Raw genomic sequence first — 24,391 nt, 5'->3', positions numbered from 1 at the left:
ATAACACGACATGTGGCTGGTAATAGAATAAGTGCCACGGTGATCTCTCCATTGGCGAAATATTGCGGACTAGACAGCCATTCGGATCTTCGGGAGGAGACGATTAGAAAAAGATTGAATAACCAACAAAAGGATAACGTTCTACGAGTAGTGGCCCGGAATTTCCGAAGTTTGAACATCGTAGGGAAGCCGGAAAATCTGAAAACGGAAATGCTATGACTCATTCTAGGTAGGATTCAGTGAAGTGAAATGGAAACAAGACAATGATTTCTGGTCAGACGGGTATAGAGTATTATCAAAAGCAGCAGAAAATGATATAAAAGGAGTAGGATTCGTCATGAACAGGAATGTAAGACTTGGTTTGAGGTACTGCTAACAGTTTAGTGAGAGTCTTGTTCTAATCATAATCGACAGCAAACCATCACCGGCGACAATAGTTGAGTTATACATGTCGACGTCAAAAGCAGAAACTGAAGTTGTAGAGCAAGTATATGAGGATACTGAAAGGGTAATTCCGAACGTAAACGGAGATGAAAATCTAGTAGTCATTGGGGACTGGAATGCGGGTGTAGGGGAAGGAATAGAAGAAAGGCTTTCGGGAAACATGGGCTTGATAGTAGGAATGAGAGAGGTGAAAAACTAATCGAGTTCTGCAATCAATTTCAGCTAGTAATAGCGAATACTCTGTTCAAGAATCACAAGAGGAGGAAATACGCTGGGTAAAGGCAGGGAGATATGAGAAGATTTCAGTTATAACACATCATGATCAAACAGGGATTTTGAAATCAAATATTGGATTTTATCCAGGGGAGACATAGACTCAACTTACAATTTGCTAATGATAAGCAGCAGGTTGAGGTTTAAGAGACTAGTCAGGAAGAATCAGTACGCAAGGAAGTAGGATAGGTAAGCTCTAAAGGACTGAAGACATACGCTTGAAGTTCTCTGAGGCTACAGATTCTGCGATATCTCAACAGGCAGCACAGCTGAAGAGGAATGGACATCTCTAAAAAGGGGAATCACAGAAGGTGGAGAGAAAAACGTTGGTACCAGGAGGGTAACTATGAAGAAACCATGGGTAAGAGAAGAAATAGTATAGTTAATCGACGAAAGAAGGGAGCACATAAATGTCCCGGGAAAATCAGAAATACAGAAATAAAAATCACACAGGAATGAAATACTGGGTGGTGTACGAAATGTGTTACCAATTGTTTCTTTCACAATTTACGACGCACATTAGATATCCCGTTAGGATCTCTACAGCAGTACCAGCAGAGCTTGGAAAAACAAATAAGTAACGAACTGACGTGTAATCCACGATACTGCCGCTAGGAGACTAATAAGCAGCAATGGCTGACAATGGAAGACTGATGACACAGCAATGATTGGCAATTGTGTTACCTTATCATGGAACGAAAAGCCTTGTTGTGACTCAGAGGCGTTTTCGACAACAGTTTAACACACGATGGGCCCCTTGACAGAAGACAATCCACAGGTTGTACGATAAATTTGTACAGGAAGGAAAGCCGGCCGCTGTGGCCAAGCCGTTATAGTCACTTCAGTCCGGAACCGAGCTGCTGCTACGATCGCAGGTTCGAATCCTGCCTCGGGCATGGATGTGTGTGATGTCGTTAGGTTAGTTCGGTTTAAATAGTTCTAAGTATAGGGGACTGATAACCTCAGATGTTAAGTCCCATAGTGTTAAGAGCCATTTGAACCATTTTGAACAGGAAGGAACAGTTCTAGGGGCCGTAGTTTGGAACCGCGAGACCGCTACGGTCGCAGGTTCGAATCCTGCCTCGGGCATGGATGTGTGTGATGTCCTTAGGTCAGTTAGGTTTAACTAGTTCTAAGTTCTAGGGGACTAATGACCTCAGCAGTTGAGTCCCATAGTGCTCAGAGCCATTTTTGAACTAGAGAGTGTCGTAGAGGCTAAAAGCTGCAGAGGAAGAGAGAGATTGGAATACTTGCAGAAATAATGGAGGACGTAGGTTGCAAGTGCTATTCTGAAATGAGAAGATTAGCACAGGAGAGGAATTCGTGGCCGCGACAAATCAGCCAGTCTTTTATTTGCGTTCCAGATGTCGTAAGCCTGTTGTCTCTTTCGTTGAGGGGGGCCCTCCAAACCAGTCAGAAGAGTGATGACAAAAAAAGGTCTACCATTTCCACTATGTCGGGTGAAGGTTGCCGTCTGTAAATAAAACTGATTTCCAATCTACCCAGCACATGGCAGAAGAAGAAGTAGTCGGGACCTACGTTCCCTCTAACTTTTATCCATCAGACAACTGTTTCGAATGAAGATACGAACGGGCACCATTGCATATTCCTACCCTCACTAGAAAGTCGCAGCCGTTGTATTTTGGTATTCCGTGAACTAACATTGGCCAATTACACATATCCACTCTCGCAAACACGTTAGGTTTCAGGAGCGTCACAAAATAGTGGCGCTCCAAACAAGAAAACTGAGTCCAGTGTTTCTTTCTAAGACATACTGTCACTACTTTCTTAATGATAACAATTGCAACAATCCAAATTGCACATGAAATTTCTGGTTTATCATTTGTTCCAGTGAACGTATGTGTATTACGGTCAGTTTCACGCCGTCATTTACAGTTGTACATTGTTGTACACCTATACTTTGCTTCTGCCAAATGCAAAGCCACCGCCTCTCACTCAAGGGGAACATTTCAATGCTCAGGAAATCAAGTTGAAACATATCTCAGGAAACAGTGCAATCTAAGACAAACTTCCAAGTTTTGAAACTACTCTAACATAAACCCAACCTATCAATTAGAGCAGCTAATATACGTTTTTCGTTTTCAGGTCTGCTGGGATTTGATTTAATAAACATTCTCAGTTCTCATACTTATTTTCGCGTTTCAACTCTCAGACTTATTTAATACTCCTATCTTTCAGCCAGTCACATCTGTAACTACAGCACTCCTGAGGTGAGCACAATGATATGTTCTGCAGCCCTTCCACCAAGGCTGCTTCTCTGTGTGGTCCTGTCGCCTGGAGTGACTTCTAGTACTACCTTTGACCACGTAATCGACACAGATTTCCCCTGCCTTCGTGTGAAAGCCATTTATTACCTCAACAAATCCAGGAAACACTAAGGAAACCATTATGTCAACAGTGGAAAAATACCAAATTCACCTCCTACGTTAATGGTTGCGAACAATACAGTACATCACTGCTGGGGCACTACGTCTGCATCTTGTGTGGAAAATCTTTCACCTTCGTTTCCCTGAGCTGCCTCACTTACCAGCGCTTAAATGTTCTTAAAAAACCACTCCAAAACTGAAAGGCCGAATCAGATATTTTTCTGCTGTGAAAACACGTCTCTACAATGCTCTGAAACGATTTATTGCATGTTTCTACACCTACGTCTACATCTACACTCCGATGGCCACCTCTCTGCACGTGGAGGTGGGTACTTTGCACATCAGTGCCACTTACCCTATTTTCCTGTTCCAGTCGAGTATGGTTCGCGGGAAGAACGAATACTGGTAAGCCACCGTGTAGGGTCGAATCTTTCCATCTGCATGGCCTTTCCGAGAGGTAAGCGTAGGAGGAAGCAATATAGTGACTGACTCTTCTAGGAACGTACACTTCCAGAGCTTTAACATCTGATATGCCTCTTTTGTAACGTCTGCCACCAGAGTTGGCTGAACATATCCGTAATGCTTTCGCTATTACTGAATGAAGTTGTAACGAAACGTACTGCTCTTGTCTGGATATCTTCTATATTAACTCTATCAATCATATGTTGATACGGACCGCAGACGAGCAATATTGAAGTATTGGTCGAACGACTGTTCTATAGCTACTTCCCTTGTCGTTGGACTGCATTTCGTCAGGACTCTCCCAGTGTATCTCACTCTGGCATCGACCATACCTGCGATTTATTTTATGTGGCCGTTCTACTTCAGATACCTCCGAAGTCACTCCTAGATATTTTATAGAAGAAAATGCTTCCTATGATTGTTCTACAATCGTGTAATCATGCAGTACGGGGTTTTTCTTTCTATGTATTCGTAATACGTTACATTTGTTTGTGTTGAGGGTTAACTGACACTCCCTGTAGTAAGCGTCGATCCATTGCAGGGACTCCTGCATTTTGCTGCATCGCCCGCATCTCGTGGTCGTGCGGTAGCGTTCTCGCTTCCCACGCCAGGGTTCCCGGGTTCGATTCCCTGCGGGGTCAGGGATTTTCTCTGCCTCGTGATGGCTGGGTGTTATGTGCTGTCCTTAGGTTAGTTAGGTTTAAGTAGTTCTAAGTTCTAGGGGACTGATGACCATAGATGTTAAGTCCCATAGTGCTCAGAGCCATTTTAACCATTTTGCTGCATCCGTGAAAAGCCTCCAGGAACTTCCAACTTTACCTACTAGGTCATTTACACTAAGGTGACAAAAGTCATTGAACAACGATGTACACACATACAGATGACAGTAGTATCACGTACGAAAAGTATAAAATGTCAGTGCAAAGTCATTTCTATTCAGGTGATTCACGTCAAAATGTTTCCGACGTGGTTATTGCCACAAGATGGGAATTACAAGACTTTCAACTCGGAATGATAGTTGATGTTAGATGAATGGGATATTCCGTTTCAAAAATAGTTAGGGAAATCAGTATTCCGAGATCCACAGTGTCAATATTGTGCCGAGAGTACCAAATCTCAGGCATTAGCTCTCACAGTACAACGCAGTTGTCGACAGACTTCGACAGTTTGAGTAGAGTTGTCACTGTTAAGAAATAAGCAACACTACGTGAAATAACCGCAAAAATCAATGTGAATGTTCGAGAAATGTATCCGTTTGGTCGCTGCGGCGAAATTTGGCGTTAATGGACTATGGCAGCAGACGACCGATGAAAGTGTCTTTGCTAACAGCACGACATCGCCAGCAGCGCCTTTCGTGGGCTCGTGACTTTATTAATTGGCCCCTAGACAAATGGGGAACAGTGGCCTGTTCAGAGATGTCACGATTTCAGTAGGTAAGAGATGATAGTAGAGTTCGAGTGTGGCGCAGACCCCACGGATGCCGGTTGTCAACAAGGCACTATGCAAACTGGTAGTGGCTCCACATATGTGTTTAAATGGAATGGCTGGTCAAGCTGACTGGAAACAAGTTCGGCTACTTGGAGACCATTTACAGGCATTCAAAGGCGGAACTTCAATGGGCGGTAATACACCATTTCACGGGGCCACAACTGTTCGCATTTGGCTTGAAACATGTTCTGGACAGTTCGAGCGAATGATTTAGACAGCCAGATCGCCCGACATGAATCCCACTGAACACGCGTGGGGCATAATCGAGTGGGCAGTTCGTGCACAAAACCCTGCGCCGGCAACACTTTCGCAATGAACGGCTATAGAGGCAGCATCGCTCAAAATTTCTTCAGGGGACTTCCGACGACTTGTTGAGTCCAAACAAAGTTTAGTTTCTGCACTACGCAGGGCAAAAGGAAGTATGGCACGATATTGGAGGTATCCCATGACTTTTGTCATCTCATTGAAAGTAGCGCGTGTTACAAAAGGACAAACTTTAGAGGTTGTGTAGGGGGTATCTTGAGGAAGCCGATCGATGTGACCGAGCGGTTCTAGGCGCTTCAGTCTGGAACCACGCGACCGCTACGGTCGCAGGTTAGAATCCTGCCTCGGGCATGGATGTGTGTGATGTCCTTAGATTAGTTAGGTTTAAGTAGTTCTAAGATCTAGGGGACTGATGACATCAGATGTGCTCAGAGCCATTTGACCGCGGTAGTGGGTGCCGTGGGGTTTATCCTCCGCCCAAATATGATGACTGCGAGCGTTGAACGCTCCTTCACGGTTGAAGGACGCCCGGTCGTGAATAAAACATATGCAGTGTATTAGGGCTGCTTCGCATGAGTGGCTCAACGCTGCAACACTCACTGCCGGAACTCCACACACGGAGAAAATTCATAGGCCATCAGCGCCTGTGCCCTCTGGAAACGGAATGGATGCCTTACCTCTCTACATGCATCACCCTCTGAAGCGCTATGCGATTGCTTGGCAATGCGTGTGCCACAGCCCGAGTGCTTCTGGATAGGTCTGTGCCGAATCTCTGTGATACGACCTCTTCAAATAGTAGCATGTGTACGCTTCGCACGCTACCTTTGCCGTTTAGACGTCCTTTGAAACAACCTGTTTCACGTAGACGCTGATGACTAGCCGTAAACACAGAATGGTGTGACTGACGACCATTTGGAAACCTCTGTCTGTAGACGTGTAAAACTGTGTGCCAATTTCCTCTCGCCTCACCATAAACGAAATGTATTTCTCACTGCTGAGACCAAGTGAAGTTCTGCACGATGCAGCACAACAGCACAAGACAAGCTATGGATGAGCGCTGTGTTTATACCACGTACGTTTCTCTTACCCCTCTGCCAGCACTGCTGTTAGTGGTCTCTGTACTGTTATTATAATATGCATGGACGCCATATAACGTACAGAATGCTCTCAGGCTTAAAAGTAGCTAAGCTTCTGAGCTCCCTGTCTTTCACCTTTGACAATCAGATAGTCACTACTGAGGCATTATAGCCATCTCAGTTACATACTGACCCATCGAGGCCATTAAATGAATGTGTAACGTGGAATGAGAGAGTTTGTTTGTCGCTAGGTTTAATAAGTGGGACAAGTGATAATTATAGAACTAAAATTGTATTTTTTTTAGTATCGGAGAGTGTGCCTGAGAGACGCGTCCGAGATGAAAAATCGATGGGTACTAGCAATTACTGAAAGGCACGATCTGACCCGCCTGGGCTGCCACAAAAGTGGGGACCACATCGGATTGTGAAATGCTAGACGATCGAATGCAATACTCGTCATGCATTAAGTTAAACAAATTAATCAAAATATCCGAAGCGTGGGCACCTGTAGTGCGAAGGAAACACAGTCGCAGTGAGACAAAAATTAGATATGCAAGAACCTAACTGAATTTACTGTTTCCAGGGCGCCTCGTTAATATTACTTGCAGGAAAATCGGATTTATAATTGCAAAGCAAGAATTCATTGATCAATTATCGATTTATTGTGAACAGATTTATACAAGAGCCAAAGAAAATGTGTATTAGGCACTTACTTAAACTTAAAATTTAAACTCCGTCCACAGGCCCTAGCGGACCCAGGGGCTCCGACCGGCCGCCGTGTCATCCTCAGCCCACAGGCGTCAGTGGATGCGGATATGGAGGGGCATATAGTTAGCACACCGCTCTCCCGGCCGTATGTCAGCTTCCGAGACCGGAGCTGCTACTTCTCAATCAAGTAGCTCCTCAGTTTGCCTCACAAGGGTTGAGCGCACCCCGCTTGCCAAGAGTGCTCTGCAGACCGGATGGTCACCCATCCAAGTGCTAGCTCAGCACGACAGCGCTTAACTTCAGTGATTTGACTGAAACCGGTGTTACCACTGCGGCAAGGCCGTTGGCATTAAGCAGCTACTGCCATCAGTATAATCAGTTTTATGAACATTATCGGCCAATTGTAGCTCACTAGAAGCTTGTTTGTATTTTATTGTACCCGTAAGACATTGGACGATACGTCAGATCTAACTGGATGGCTGCTTGAGAAACGCCGCAAAGTTCGTAATACGCACAGCTCGTAAAATGCAAAGTAATCGAATTACAAGATTCACAACATGAGTCAACTAATCAAACAACCCAAATTCCGCCGCAAATCCTGCAAATTGTGAGCTGATCAGATAACGGACAGCGGTAACTGCGAAATGTGAAACTTACTTAGAACACAAGGAAAATGCTCACCGCCGCACAAGTTAGCTCCGAATGCAAAATGGCTGAGATGGCGGCAGAGAATAACTGCCAACGACGTCAGGACAGGTCCAGGAGTCTTCTCCACGACAGGTCCCGAAACAACATCTTCGTCTCATCCTCTCTACCTCTCGAAAAATTGAATCTGGAGTGGAGGATCTCCAGACATTGCCATATAACCAGTGAGAATTTCTCTTTCTTCCTCGGAATACAGGCGAATCCTGCACAGATTTAGCAATTTTGGCTCACTGAATGCATGTTGTTATGCAGAATAATGAGTTCTCTGAACATCAACGGCAAACAGTAGCTCTGTAGATATTTTTATTTTGATGAACCTCTAAGCCAGGCCAGGTTCCACTCATTGAGTGAGTCCTTCGTCCCAAAGCACGGTGTCGGACAACATTCATATGTTCAGATAACCCGATTTTGGTCGGAAGACAACAGGTTTTCCGACGGTACTCTAGCAGTGCCTAGCCGCGGTAAAAATTGCTGTTTTGAAGAGCGTGCCGCAGCGCGTAGTGTGAAGCAGTCGCCCTCCGTTTGTGGCGGTGGCGCCGCTGTGGCAATCGTAGCTTTGGTGTCTCCCTCTGATGGGAAAGCGGAAAGGTTGCCTGTTCATGGACAATTTAAGGGGCGCTATGAGCTCGCCAGTTGGTCAGTCTGGGTGAGTCTGGAGTCAGTCTGGGGTCAGTCTCTCGTCCCCAGCTTGCTAGTCTGTCTCTCGCCCGAATTTTTGGCGCAGTGAGAGACCTCAACGAGTGGTCGCCCGGTCGGGGGCTTAGTTCTTGCATCTGACTCTGCGCGTGAGGCCGCCAGTCTGCTCCAGTTGCTCAGGCAACGGTCATTGGCGGTTGGATCGAGCGGTTGGTCGGTCGCGCACTGAGACACAAGATGACTTGTCCGCCTTGGGCGTCGACGCATGTGAGGTCGCCACGTGAGTCCAGTGGGCCGGGCCGTACAGCGAGGGGTAGTGGCTATGCGGCCGACACGAGGGCAACAAGAGTCAAACCACGACATCGGTCTGGCCGGTGCGAGCTGCGACGCCGTGAGACGGGAGATCGGCGCGCCTTCCTGCGTCCGTTGAAGCGACTGGCAGTGGAGAGCGTTTTGGGGGTGCTGCGCCAGGTCTTCGCCAGAAATCGCAGTTTATTAGAAGTGACTGAAGATAGGTTGTTTTATTTACTTGTTAAATTCTACTTGTTTTCTTGGTGAGGTCACCAGCCGCTTTGTTTTGGGGTCGTCCCACCATTCTTCTCCGTTTGCCCACCCGCGGGAAGGTGGTTATTTATGAATTGGGTGGTCCGTTTTTCCCTTGTGGAGTTGGGTCGGGTTAGAGCAACCTGCTGGTCGGGTTGTTCGGTAATCTCCCTATCAATCTGCAGTACGTTAATAGCTGCCTCTGTTATGTTTGTCGGATTCGGTGTGTTAACGAATTTATTGCTTGGAGTGTAACGGCCTAATTCCTGAAATGTGTTTTTATCTTGCCTATCATCTTGAGAGGCGGTATATGTGTACTGTACAGCATGTTTGGCCAACCTTGTATAATTTTATGTAAGATTGCATTTCATGGGCTTTATTTAAATGGTCATTTTAGTGTATAAAGTTGCCACCCTTCCACTGTAAGACTTTTCTTAGAAGTTAAAATCAAGTTGCACCTTCGGTGGCAAGTTAATCTTTTAATTTTAGTGTTTTGTATCATTTCCATCCCTCCTACGGGGTGCATAGTTTGTGTGCTAGTGTGAATTGTTAAAACTCTTACTTGAAGGTAATCTGGTGTGTTGCAGATTTGCACATGTGTAGTCTTTCAGAGGTTATTGAGAGCGGTCGTGACTACGGCCGTGTCATAAGGGAGAGGCAAGGTTCTCAGCCCGAAAGCTCATACACTCAAAAATTTGTTTCTATCTGCCTCTGAATAAATTGTAACTTGATATTTAGAGTGGGCTTTCTGCTTATAATTTTAATCTGTTTCTTAAAAAAAAAAGCTTTTAGGAATAAAATTCCTATTTCTTAAAAGCAATTTCATTTTGATTTCGTCAGTTACTCCCTGGCAACTACTTCCACGCACACATTGTGTAATTAAATGTGTTAATGTTCTTGATGGATCGCTAGTAAATAAAGTAAATTCCTAAGAAAAAGTTTTGAAAGCAAATTCACTGTTCAGTGCCATCTTCTTCTCTTCTGAGTTCTGTGTACTGGAGGTGAATCGGTTGCCAGTCGGCAATTCCTTTCAAATGAAAAAACTGCGATTGTAACAGAAATGGACGGCCAGGGGCTAACTGCAGATGCTTCTGCGAGGAGCAGCACACTTGAGTAGGGCCTCTTTCCTCCAGAGCCTTTGTGACAGACCTCCTGCGGTCGCTTTCCACCAATGAAGAACTGAAACCTTTCTCCACAGCTCGCCAGACTTGTGCTTTCCTCAATCATAACCACAAATGAGCAGATAAAAACATCACATAGCGACGTGTGGCTGCTGTGTCACAACAACGTTTGAACAATCAAGAAAAACCTCACAAAAAAGTGATCAGGGGACACAGACTGAAGGAATAAAACGCATAACTGAGGGCGAGTGAGAGAGACCCTTTATAATGATGAAACGCGACAGCAGAAGGTGGCAGGTTAGCTCAGCGGCGGCGAGGGGCGTGGGTGGTACCGTGGTACCGATGCAACAAGCTAGCAAGAGTATCGTAACTGTTTCTGAGACTGGCTAATAATCCCTTATCGACCTCTCTGGAGCCCCTAGTACCAGCCATGGAAAATTTCGGTGGCAGAAGCACTCGGGTCCCAGTGCGAAAGAGCTTTTGCTGCGGGCTGGATTTCATACCGCGGGTTGAAAAGGGCTGAAGGGGTGAAGGGGTTTGGCATTGTCATGGCGTAGTTTGATGAGCTGACCCTGAAGCTGTGGTGTGTGGGTCTTGATGGGACGTTGCAGCTTGTCCAATGACAAACAGTAACCGACCAGGTTCCAAAATGTCAATGAATATATTACCACACTGATCCCAGAAGAAGGAGGCCAACACCTTTCGGTCTGCTATTCGTGAAAGTCTTGGTTCTTCTTCCGAGGGGAACCTGGATGACACCACTCCATTGACTGGGTTTTTATCTCAGGTTCGGTAAAAAGCAACCATGTTTCATCCTGGGAAATGACACCCTCGCACACATTCTTCCTTATCGTTTTCATTTCTCTTGTCAATAACATACGCACCCGACGTGCACAGATTTTTCTGTACGCTAGTGACTGTACCAGTGGTACCACACTACTCAATGGCAAACGAGTCATTTCAGCAAGCTGTTGTGTCGTCACACATCTGTCATTTTGGATGATTTGATCAGTGGTCTCCTTACTCACTCACATCACTCACTGCCGTCGATGGTCTACCGCATCGTGTATCGTCCAGTAGAGAGAAATCACCTTCTTTAAACCTCTGCAACCACCGCTGGATACTGCTGCGATCCACTGGGTCCTCCCCATAAACAGGGAGCAACTTCCTGTGAATCAATGTGGCAGTATCATCGCCAGTCTTGAAGAGGAACACCATCACCGACTGTTGTCGCAACTTGACATTTACTTCACGGTCCATTATGGCTCAGCTGCAAATAAAAGAAAATACTTTTGTAGACCAGCTTAGAGATAAATGTTCCAAGTATGTTCACAAAAAATATCATTCACCTCCTGCAAAAAATAAAAAATAAAAATTGAGACGACTGTGCAAAACTTTTTGAACGCTCATTGTAATTACCATCAGGACTAGCAAAACTTTTGCCCAACACTTCTGTATGGGGCATTATTGCACTCTATTTCGTGTCCCTCGCTCAGCTGCGAGGCACAAATAAAATTACACTTCATAATTAATATCACTGCTACATGAAAAGGCTCATTAATGTCTAATTACGCAACTTTTGTGAAGCCTGACGTTATCTGCTTGTTGGTTTTTGCAGAGAAGATAATAGCAACCAGCAATTTTCTACAATCCTGTTTATTTAGATAAATGGGACTGTAACCGGTTTGGAACCGACAGGTTCATCATCAGACGTCTTGTTCATGTTAAGACACATTTTTGTTGTTGTTTCTAGTACTTTCAACTTTCTATTCCCCAATATGATGAAAATTCCTTGAGGAGATGGTGCCCTGCAGTCAAAATATGATAAGAGCAACTGTCTGTTTAACTGCAATTGTGTCTCGTAACGATTTTAAACGATGTAAATAAGTTATTAAAGTGAAACTGTTTCAGTTTTCTTACGTCGAAAATTCCGAAACGTTATTCTGCACACAACCACTGTCTCAAAACGTCGGTTTTTGACAAAATAGCATAAAAAAATTATACGCAAACTTTTACTTCTTAGACTGCATTTTTATTAGACAATCAAAGCGTGATGTTCAACAACCATCTTCAGATCGTTCAAATCATTAGTGCACGTCAGAAGATTCCAGGTTCGAATCCTGGCAGGGTCGCCATATGTAACGTCCCCTTAGAAAAATTAATGAATTACTCTGCTGGTAAGCCCCTACATTATTTGATTTTCAAACAGCTGAGCAGTACTGAACGTACTCAGGCATTTCGCATTTCGCTCTTTACCTATTGTGATCAACATTAAAATGACACACAATATTTTTAGCGCAACGCAATCTGACTTTCAATAATCCCTACAAAAGAATGGCCCTGACTAACATTAAACTATACCTTTGAAAAATCACTTACCTCACAAAAATCTTCGTTACTCAAGCTACTGCAATACAGCGAGCGCCACTACTGCCAGCTAAATAAAAGATTCAAACTATTGAAGGCACTAACTACTGATAGGCATAGTTAGAAAATGAATGATTTTGATAGAGAAAAACAATGTATTTACCTTAATATTGTTTAAAAGTCATATTATATATATCAGTTCATGACATGTAGTCTTACAAATTTACTGTCTCTGTCCAGATCATCCGCTCTCGAAACTCCGCCGTCTCACTCCCCACATCCACCACTGCTGGCGGCTCACCTCCAACTGCGCAAGGCTACGCGCTGTTAACAGCCAACTGCCCAACACTCCAATGGCGAATATTACAACAATGCCAACCAGCCACAGACTGCACACAGCACAGCCAGTGATTTTCATACAGAGCGCTACGTGACGGTGGCGTTACCAATATAAGAACCTAAACAGCCTACTTACACACGTTGAATATGCATTGAACTGTATCAGTAGCAAACATCATGCAAAAATATTGTTCCGTATCAACAAGCAACATAAGACAATGCTGCACGACCGCTACGGTCGCAGGTTCGAATCCTGCCACGGGCATGGATGTGTGTGATGTCCTTAGGTTAGTTAGGTTTAAGTAGTTCTAAGTTCTAGGGGACTGATGACCTCAGAAGTTAAGTCGCATAGTGCTCAGAGCCATTTGAACCATAATACAATGCTGATGTTAAAATATTATCAAGAGTGAGCCAGATCGTAACCAATAATATCGTGAGACGGAAGTAAAAGAGGGGAGATCGAGGAGCTGCGTAAGTAACATAGCGTGAGTCATCCATTATAAGCATTTCTAAATCAAGTAATTAAGTTAGTAAGGTCTATGCACCGCTAACAAGTCTTACAAATTGTTCCACACTCTGGTAGACGGAAGAGTAATCAATCACAACACATAAAAAGAAATCGTTACATTACATCCACTCGTTACTAAAAATAAAATGAAGCCAGCGCTGGTACACTCTTCACTCCGATCTTCGTTTCGATTATCTTTTTATTCAATTTTTCATCGTTCCAGACGTGTTGTTTCCTTTACTTTAAATTTGTGCTGGAGTTTGCTTCGTCACTAAATCCAGCGGCTAGTTTGCTTGACTTAGCAGGAACGCTTGTGACGCCACACTCTTAGATCTGAGTCAAACAACTTCAACTTAAACAAGTCTTGGAGAACCCTCAGTGGCGATTCTCCTCGACAGTTTACACATTTTCCCGTAGCTGAAACTGTTTTTGGGAAGGCGATATAGTCCGTCACTTACCTCGTTTTACTCTTTCCTGATTCATAATTTCTTATATAAATGTATGTCTTGAAGTGTTTTACCTTGATACCTCGTCTTATTCCTTTGTGTTTGTTAGAATTATCAATGAAGACAAATAAGAGATTTCATGTCCTTACTCTGCGTTTGCGAACGTGTGCAAACACACACACACACACACACACACACACACACACACACACACATGTATATATATATATATATATATATATATATATGTTCAGAAGAGTATATCAAATTTCCATATTGATTTCCTCTTTGCACAGTCTAGGTTTAATCTCGTCTGATGATACCCCTTGACAAATGTAAGCGGCAAATAATTAGTAGGCTTCATTCTTAAAACAAAGCCAACGACGCATTATCTATTTATCTATGTGTGAGTCGCCGCAAGTGCAGATGCTCTGGAAGACAGAGGAAGTTGGGCGCTGGCCACGGTTCCCGTCTCCGCCTACTCCACCGGCAGGCTAGCAGGCTTGCAGACAACGGCGTCCACGTCCCACACGTGCTGGCGTTGGTGGCGTACGTGGGTGTGCTCGTGTGTGCGTGAGCATGTGTGCACGAGGCCGCAATTACGCGCCGCGTGTGGGGGCACCACGATCCGATCGTGTTTGGCCGGCGTTCGAAATGAGCAACCACTCCCCCCCCACCATCCCTCCCTGTGGACTGCGGAACCGCCCCCTTACACCCTGACACCCCCTTTACCGCTGCACGGTGACCGGATGGACCAGCCCCTCCCTTACACCCTCTCCCCCCCCCCCCTTCCTCAAGCAAACAGATCGTTAATTAGCGAGGCCGGAGAGCGATCGAGTGTCAATTAATTAAGGGACACCTCTTGAGCGCCCGACAGTTACATACCACGGTACGGATATTCCCGCCACCGTCCCACAGGCAACCCCTGGTCGCTCTTCCTGCCAATCCGCCGCTCCCTCCAATCAACTGACAAGTCCTGACATATTCGGCGTGACGGTCGTGATTAACGCCTACCGCCGGTGTAGTTCAGGAGACGTGTGTATTGGTTCGCACCGCGGAGTACCACGCCGTACGGGCACGTAACATTTCAGGGAGTAGTCGCGTAAGAATGCCCGCGCTACAAGCACTTACGATACACGTGACGATGTGTTCACCAGAGACGTAGGTAAACGGACTCACGAAAGAAACCTGAATTACAAGAGCACGCGCTCCCTCAGGTTATTTAAAAAAATGGCTCTGAGCACTATGGGACTCAACATCTTAGGTCATAAGTCCCCTAGAACTTAGAACTACTGAAACCTAACTAACCTAAGGACTTCACACACACCCATGCCCGAGGCAGGATTCGAACCTGCGACCGTAGCAGTCCCGCAGTTCCGGACTGCAGCGCCAGAACCGCTAGACCACCGCGGCCGGCTCAGGTTATTAGTAACATCCCCATCGGTCACTTTACTTCTACTAACGAATAAATGCTCCTCAATACTTTTGCCGTTTTTACTCGTACAGGGTGGCGCACGAAATAGGTTACCATTTTGTTTTTGAATATAAACTTTGTTGTCAATACAATATGAAAGGCACATATACTACAATGAAGAGCCGTCCATGGAGATTTGTTCTAACTCAGCACACGCTCAATATGTCCACCATTTCGGTTCCTAACTTCCTTCAAACGAACATTAAAGTTAGTGATTACCCTACGCACATGTGTTCCGTAATTTCACTGCAAGCTTGAAGAATAAGTCTTCTGTGCTCCATTAAATCACATGGACGTTTCGGGAAAATTTTTTCCTTTACGTACCCCCAAAGAAAAATGTCACATGGATTGAGGTCTGGACTATTAGGGGTCCAATTATGTCCGTCATTGAAGCGACCTGGAAACCTGAGTGAAATGATCCACATGTCGAAATGCTCGTGTAAAAACTCCAACACAGTGTTTGCAGTATGTGGCCTTGCTCCATCTTGCAAGAACCACTGCGTGTTGAAGGGCAAGGCAGTAGCAAGAAGCTGTGGAATGAAGCTATCGCGAAGCATGCTCAAATAACGCTCACTGTTCACAGTTTTTACAAACAAAAACTGTCCAATAAGTCCGTGACTGTAAATTGCTGCCCACGCTCTAATCCTCGGTGCCTAATGTTGTCGTTCATGAAGCACTTCTGGGTTTTCAGTGGCCGAAAAGCGTACATTTTGTTTCTTAACCACACCGTCTAAATGAAAATGCGCCTCGTCTGAAAACCAAACGTTGTTGAGAGTTTCTTCCCTATCCTCCGCCCACAGAGCAAACAGTAGTCTCTGCTGCTTGGGCTCTTAGTGATCTTCTGTGCACAGGTCATCTTGTACGGGTACATATGGAGATCACTTTTAAGAATGCGTTGAACGGAGCGTCTGGATATTCCCAGTTGCTCTGCTGCCTTTCTACACGATTTCCCGGGACTTCTCTGTACAGCAACTCGTACCGCTTCAATATTCTCCGGCGAACAAGCAGGCTTAGGCCGAGGTCGCTGCGCTTGCAATACTATTCCTTCCTGTACCAATTTATCGTACAACGTGTGGATGGTCTTCTTGCAAGGGACCCATCTTGTGTTAAACTGTTGTCTAAAACGCCTCTGAGCCACAACGAGGCTTTTCGTTTCATGAAAAAGTAACACAATCGCCGATCGTTGGTGTCGTCAGTCTTCCATTGTCAGCCATTGCTGCTTACTAGTCTCCTAGCGGCAGTATCGTGAATTACACGTCATTTCGTAACTCATTTGTTTTTCCAAGCTCTGCTGGTACTGCTGTAGAGATGCCAGCGGGATATTTCATGTGCGTCGTAAATTGTGAAAGGAACAATTGGTAACACGTTTCGTCCGCCACCCTGTAATTACACTCAGATTTGTCTACTGCATACTGTGTTGCCATTGATCCACTTTCCATTATGTCATCGTCTCTGTCTTTTCTTGTCTCTTTCAGTGCAACAAAGAACTTCTTTACACTTTTAATCCTAAAAATCCACGCTATATACCGACGGTGATATTTGCAGACGGCGAAAACAATGAGAATAATCTCCAAAGAGCAGCTTATCATCTTCAAAGAAAGTGTGCTTCACGCAAAAAACGAAGTTGATGGAATTTTATGGCAAAAAAGGTCGAATATAGTAACAAATGAGAAAAAAGTAGAGGAAGTGTGTAGCAGGATTTCGGTGGGAGCGGTCTTTGTCTGCGGGTTTGTAACCATAGGCTCCTCACGAAATGCTTTGTTTTATTAGTAACAGTTTACAGTGCCACAGTGCTAGCATAAATAACACAGGCCAACGAAAAAAAATTTTGAAAAACTTTTTTTTTACTTTGATAGCTGATCTTTATAGATTTTTATGAGCTGATTCCAAACATAGCCTTAGTTTTTTTGGATCACCGATAGTTTTCGAACAATATGCTTTTTATCAACAAAAAAAGTGTGTGAAATCTTATGGGACTTAACTGCTAAGGTCATCAGTCCCTAAGCTTACACACTACTTAACCTAAATTATCCTAAGGACGAACACACACACACACACACACACACACACACCCACGCTCGAGGGAGGACTCGGACCTCCGCGGGGACCAGCCGCACCGTCCACGACTGCAGCCCCTAGACCGCTCGGCTAATCCCGCGCGGCTGCTTTTTATCATGTGGTATAAAAGTCCTATGCTATATGGTAAACGGGGAAATTAATGAAACGGTTTTATGATATAAGCATGGTATGTATTTACAGTAAGCTACTTAAAATAATGATATGTGTTAATAGGGGTTTCACTTGTCAGCTGGCATTGGTTTGTATTTCCTTTCTCATTTTTCTCTGAAGCTTCTTGTGTAGCTTTTTCTACGATGAGTCGCTTGCTGAACTTCTCGCTGACCACCGGTAGTCCCCCATCATGTTGGTGTTCCAGCGGCCTTGGTAGCGTTTTCCCATCACTTTAATGTCCTCGTGAAAACGCTCTCCTTCCTCCTCACTAACATATCCCATATTGTCCTAGAAGTAATCAAGGTGACTGTTCAAAAAGCGAACTTTCAGGCTCATTAAACATCCCAAAGTTTTAAACTTCTTTAACATTTTAGCTATAAAAGAAACTTATTCTGGGTCTTTTTCATGTCCTAAGCACTTTGTAACGACTTGCTTGAATGATATCCATGCTTCTTTCTCATTTATGGTCATTTTGGATGCAAAGTTAACATCAAACATCAATTTTCTGTCAGGTCCGACAAAGCCGCCTGAAAGGTGTGCAAACTTTTGGTAGAGATACTTAAAACGTGGTCCATCTTTAGGCAAAGCTTTTACAAACTGTTTCATTAGGCCTAACTTTATATGTAGAGGTGGTAGGAGTACGTTTTTTCGATCTACAAGGTTTTTGTGTAGATTGTTCTTCTCAGCAAGTTTTAAAGACTCCATCAAAGGCCAGTTCTTTCTGCACCTGTGTTGATCCATAGCCCTACTGTCCCATTCACACAAGAAACGTGGAAATTTGGTAAAGCCACCTTGCTGACCAAGCAGCACGCATGTTACTTTTAGATCACCACATATCATCTAACCACGAGCGGAATAGCCTATTTTATTTAGCACTATTTCTAGGTTTTCATAGCTTTCTTTCAAATGTACAGAATGTCCAACAGGTAAAGATGCATACATGTTACCATTGTGTAATAACACAGCCTAACAGCCTTTAAACTAGTTTTGGATCAATCAATAAACTGCCTCCAGTCTTCCTTTTTGTATTCGATACCAAACTCATTCATCAAACTGGAAATGTCTGAGCAATACACTAAATCACCTTCTTGTTGAAAAAACTTGGAAAATTGCTGCTCTCTCTTCCTATACATGTATATGTCGGTTCCAACTGCCAATAAGTGCTTTTCTTTTAATCTAGAGACAACCAATTCAGCTTTCTCTTTCGTTAAGCCCAGATCCCTAGCCAAATCGTTAAACTCGATCTGAGTAAACAATTTGTGCTCTAGACTTTTTGTATTAGAATGGAATTCATCATCATCTGCCACTACTTCACAAGTAAGTAGCTCCTCAGTTTGCCTCACAAGGGTTGAGTGCCCCCCGCTTGCTAACAGCGCTCGGCAGATCGGATGGTCACCCATAAAAGTTCTAGCCTAGCCCGACAGTGCTTAACTTCGGTAAACTGACGGAAACCGGCGTTACCACTGCGGCACGGCCGTTCGCCATCACAAGCAGACTAGCACTAGCAGAAAGGGCATTCCTGGTCAACAGAAGTCTACTAGTGTCGAACATAGGCTTTAATTTGAATAAGAAATATCTAAGAATGTACGATTGAAGCACTGCATTGTATGGTAGTGAAACATGGACTGAGGGAAAACCGGAACAGAAGAGAATCTAAGTATTTGAGATGTGGTGCTACCGACGAATGTTGAATATTAGGTGGAATGATAAAGGAAGAAAGGAATATATGGGAAACGCTAGCAAGAAGAAAGGATGATAGGACATCAGGGAATAACTTCCAGGGTACTGGAGAGGGTAAAAACTGTAGAGGGAGACAGACATTGGAATATAATCAGCAAATAATTGAGAACGAATAATGCAAGTCCTACTTTGAGATGAAGAGGTGGTCACAGGGGAGGAATCCGTGGCGAGCTGCATCAAATCGGCCAGGAGACACCAAAAAGGAACAAGAAGCGTAACTACGCTGCACAACTATCACTCCGACCTAGTATCGCAAGGTAGCTAAATCTACGACCAAGTAAGGGAGAGTAACAACGATTACTCTGACTGAAAACGTTTCTTGATCTGTGGAACGAGCATCACCTTGTTTTCAACGACAGTTTAGAGGTAATACCACTAAATTTGGAGATTACGTAATTTTCTCCTTTCGTCTGTTATTCGCGTCATCATTTCGGTCCCAGTCTAGGATTTGCTTGGCTAATCCTGCAGGAATTTCTTTTTTTTTATGTTACTGCGTTCTGTTAGCGCAGTTTGAACTTAGCGTAGAGGATTACTTTGAACACTGCATGCTGAAAAGTATTTAACAGATTAAGTTGATATTTGACCTGCTTTACTGTACATTATGCACCAAAAAACAGAAGGAGACCTTCCTTGGTATTAACGCCATTTGTGCATAAGGGCGATAAAGCTTTTCCTCGCGAGGGCAGTCAAGCTTTTCCTCGCTCTTTAACTCCATCTGTTACCTTTTAGACGTATTTTATCTCACGACTCTTAATTCCGAATACCTAATAACTGAGCGAGAAACGGTTGAAATGAATTTGGAGACTGAACTGTTACACATGCAGGCAGTACCATGTTCTGTCGCACGGTTCCTGCGCCGTTTAACCCGTCACTCGTTTACACGTCATTCGTATGACAATAACAGAGCGGTAATTCCGTTTCAAAATAGTAGAAACCGAACAAGAGGTGAAAAAAGTTTTTATTCGTGGTTCCGCTGATCCGAACTCTCTACGGATGGACGAATTATTAAATACTCTCTTGGGAGGAGATACATAATAGGGAATACCAGCAAAATGGAACAGAATATCTCTCGCGGCACGAGTTTGTGATGGTTTAACGGACAATACAAAAACATTTTCAACACGTTGCAAGCTATTTATTCTTTTTGTAACGAAGAAGATAAACAAAACACTTTATTACACAGTACACTGTATACATCTTTACGGCGTTCTTAGAATAGACAAACGGTGTACACTATTCACACTGAAAAAGTTTTTAATAGAATCGTGCAGTAGACATGAAGTTTATAAGCCGTACTTTCTGCGCAGGTGAAATATCACTGAGTTACTTGCCAGCTTCTAGCTCTATGTGCGTCACTATATTTTTGACACAGAATTTGTGTACATTGTTAAGAAATCTACACTGCATCTGCCATAATATATACCGACTTTGATTTATTGCTTACATGTGACACTTTTACTATAATGCAGCATATTTCTAGCACTCTCATCAAATGAATATTCTTTGTTTCAAAAGTATTTGCTCAAAATGTTACACTTGTCCCCTGTGAGACTTGTTTGTTATATCCTGAATGCTAGTGTTAACGCAACTATTCGACGTCAGTACTAATAGGTTGTTTGGTTTATGGAACGGAGTTCATATTCGTTTGTGTCACGTACAATGTAACCAAGAAAAGCTCCTTCGGAATGTAAATAAAATGAGGATTAACAGAGCACTGAAAATTGTCTTGATACTAAATGTCTATTATTTGCGAATAATTGCTGGAACTAGTATCTGCCATAAAATGAACAGGAACAGCTATGCAGAGCGATCTTCAGTCTAATGACCACATAAAACAACTTGCAGGAAAAGCAGACGCCAATCTGAGATTCATAGGAGGAATCTTGAGCAATGTAGCTCATCCATGAATGAAGTGACTTACAAGGTGATTGTTCGACCCACTCTTGAGTATTGTTCATCACTTTGGGACTCTTACCACGTAGAACTGATACAAGAGATAGAGAAAATCCAACGAAGAGTGGTGCTTTTGGTCAAGGGTTCGTTAGTCGGCTCGAGAGCGTTATAGAGATGTTCAACAAACTCCTGTAGCAGACGCGACAAGAGAGGCGTTGCGCTGTTGAAATTTCGAGAGATCACTTTTCGGGAAGAGTCCGACAACGTATTACTTTTCCCCACTCGCGAAATGACCACAACGAGAAAACTGGAGAAATTAGAGCTAATACAGAGCCTTACAGGCAGTCATTCTTCCCACGTGCTATTCGCGAGTGGAACAGGGAACAGATGTCTTGCGGCGTATGTTGTAATACAGCTGTATATTATAAGTTAAATTTCTCAACTTGTAAAGTTTCCTGAGACTTCCAGATGTGTGGTCAAGCAACTCCGGAGAAAAACAAATGCGATGGGCTTTCAGTAAGTGAGCAACACTTTTTTTCCTGAAAGCAGATTGGTTTACTCAGGATTTCCGTATACTCTTTTGGCTAAAAAATCCTATTTTTCAATATACTCTCTTACCCCACGTTACTGGGAGGGTCTGTATGGCCGCATAGAACCACTCTGCTGGTCGACGTCGGAACCAACGTCTTGCTGCATCAATAATCTCCCCATCACCGGCATGCTGCTTCCCGAGGTGTGCGTCCTTGACCGAGCCAAACAGATGGAAGTCGAAAGGTGGAAGATCTGGGGTGTAGGGTGGATGAAGAAGAACAGTGCAATGAAGATTTGTGAGCGCTTCTAGGGTATGCAGACTTGTATGATGTCCTGCGTTGCCATGGAGAAGAGTAAGTTCGTTTGCATTTTTGTGGCGTCGAACACGCTGAAGACGTTTCTTCAGTATCCTGAGGATATCACAATACACATCATAGTTGATCGTGGCAACATGAAGGAGGAGATCAAACAGAGACGTAGAAAGTCGTCGCTGAGGGTACGACTTTTAACTCTTTCTACAGAGGAGAGATGGTGTGGCGCTACTCCATGGATTGCCGTTTTGTTTCCGGTTGGAAGTGAAGAACCAATGTTTCATCGCCTGCTGATGATGTTCGACCAAATATTGTCATTATCAGTCTCGTAACGTGCAAGCAGTCGCGCACAGATGGTCCTCTGTTGTCCAGTGGGCGCACACCTCATAGTACTGGTGGACGAGTGTATCAGCGCTACCAACATACACGTCCATATGTGCAGCGAGATGTTTAGTTGTAATCCATTGATTACCTCGAATCAGAGTTTCCGCACGTTCCAACATCGTAGGAGTCACAGCTATGAGCGCCACGGGTGATCGGACAGGTTTACGGGACCTTTTTGCGATGATGACAGACGCTTCACCCAACGACGTGTCGTGCTTCTGTTCACTGCCAGATCTCCGCAGATATATTTGCGACGCTCTGGTTTTGCGCTGAAAGAAATTCGATGGCAGCAGTCTGCTTGTAACGCACCTCTAATAAGACACCATTTTAAAGGCAACATATAGCGCCAGTATCAATCGAAACTTCATGAAACCATTGGGGCTCAAGCGGGAATATTCCACGATGTCTCACAACAAATTCTGCATTTTCTTTCAACAGAAATCAGTCGAGAGGAAACTGTTGCATTACTTTTTGAACGCTCCTCGTATCATCAATCCAAACACCGGGTCTGAGTTACTATAAGGCACTGGCTGATGTTAAATCTCGTTTGAACTGCGATCAGAAGATGAGCAGACTGAGTATCAAAATGTCGATAGAGACAGTCTTCAATGGAAGTTAATGTTTTATCACGTAAATCAAACTGTCATATAGCTATGATTCCATGGCCAATGAATACGTCACTCGAATGTCCTGTCGAACATAGTATGAGCTAAAACATAATGACCACCTGCTTAATAGGGTTTAGGTAATCTGTGGAAAGCAATACGAGTACAGCACCAGTTTTGCGTGCCATGGATTCGAGAAGACCTTGACAGGATTCTGAAGGTGGAATATCTACATACAGGCGACGCAATACCCATAAATTACTGGTCGATGATTTGCGAGCGCGGAACTGGTCCCCGATAGGAGTGTTCCGCCGGTTCTGATTAAACGAGCTTTGTGACCACAGATGGCCGCCTGTCCCACATTAAGAAGCGGGTCAGCCTCCGACCTCTACGTCATAATAAAGATTCTATCTCTCAATGTTTCTCAGACGCAAGAGTTTCTTCTACGACCGAGGCGGCAGATGGAAGTGGGTCATAGGCCTATTTGCAGTATCGGCGAACACGAAAACTTGCAAATTATTATTAGGCGCGGCACAGCATACAATACCCAGTCTACAACTCCACTGTGTAGACGTGTCCCTTCAGTCCGTCGCCCCAAGCCCAGCCTTCGGCTGGCGCCAATGCAAGTATAGTTCGGCATTGTCCTGTTGGAGACCTGTCTCGACTAGGGGGTGCTCTGTCTGCCCTGTACAGCAAGATTTACTGAGGGATGGGCTCGCTGCCACTTGCTTTCAACTTCCAACATGTCGTTTCCACGAACTAAGAACCATAAAAATACCTCATGCTGTTAGTGCCCTACCAGGCTCCTTAAGTGCCTGCTCAGGCCGTTAATTTTCTAGAGTTTCACTCAAGTTGCCTAACGTTGTGTAAGTGGGCTGTTTAGGTTTTCATGTTGGTAATGCCACGTAGTGCTCTGTATGAAAATCACTGACTGTGCTGTGTGCAGTCTATGGCTGGTTGGCATTGTTGGAATATTCTCTATTGTAGTGTTGGGCAGTTGGATGTGATCAGCGCGTAGCGTTGCGCAGTTGGAGGTGAGCCGCCAGCAGTGGTGGATGTGGGGAGAGAGATGGCGGAGTTTTGAGAGCAGACGATCTGGACGTATGTTCGTCAGAAAAAGGAAATTTGTAAGACTGGATGTCATGAACTGACATGACTTTTGAACACTATTAAGGTGAATACACTGTTTGTTCTCCATCAAAATCTTTCATTTGCTAACTACGCCTGTCAGTAGTTAGTGCCTTCAGTAGTTGGAATCTTTTATTTAGCTGGCAGTATTGGCGCACGCTGTATTGCAGTAGTTTGAGTAACGAAGATTTTTGTGAGGTAAATGATTCATGAAACGTATAGGTTATTGTTAGTAAGGGCCATTCATTTGTAGGGATTATTGAAAGTCAGATCGCGTTGCGCTAATATATATATATATATATATATATATATATATATATATATATATA

The sequence above is a fragment of the Schistocerca americana genome, chromosome 4 (assembly GCF_021461395.2).
Source record: "Schistocerca americana isolate TAMUIC-IGC-003095 chromosome 4, iqSchAmer2.1, whole genome shotgun sequence".
In the NCBI taxonomy this organism is placed as follows: domain Eukaryota; kingdom Metazoa; phylum Arthropoda; class Insecta; order Orthoptera; family Acrididae; genus Schistocerca; species Schistocerca americana.
This window is presented reverse-complemented; position numbering follows the sequence as displayed.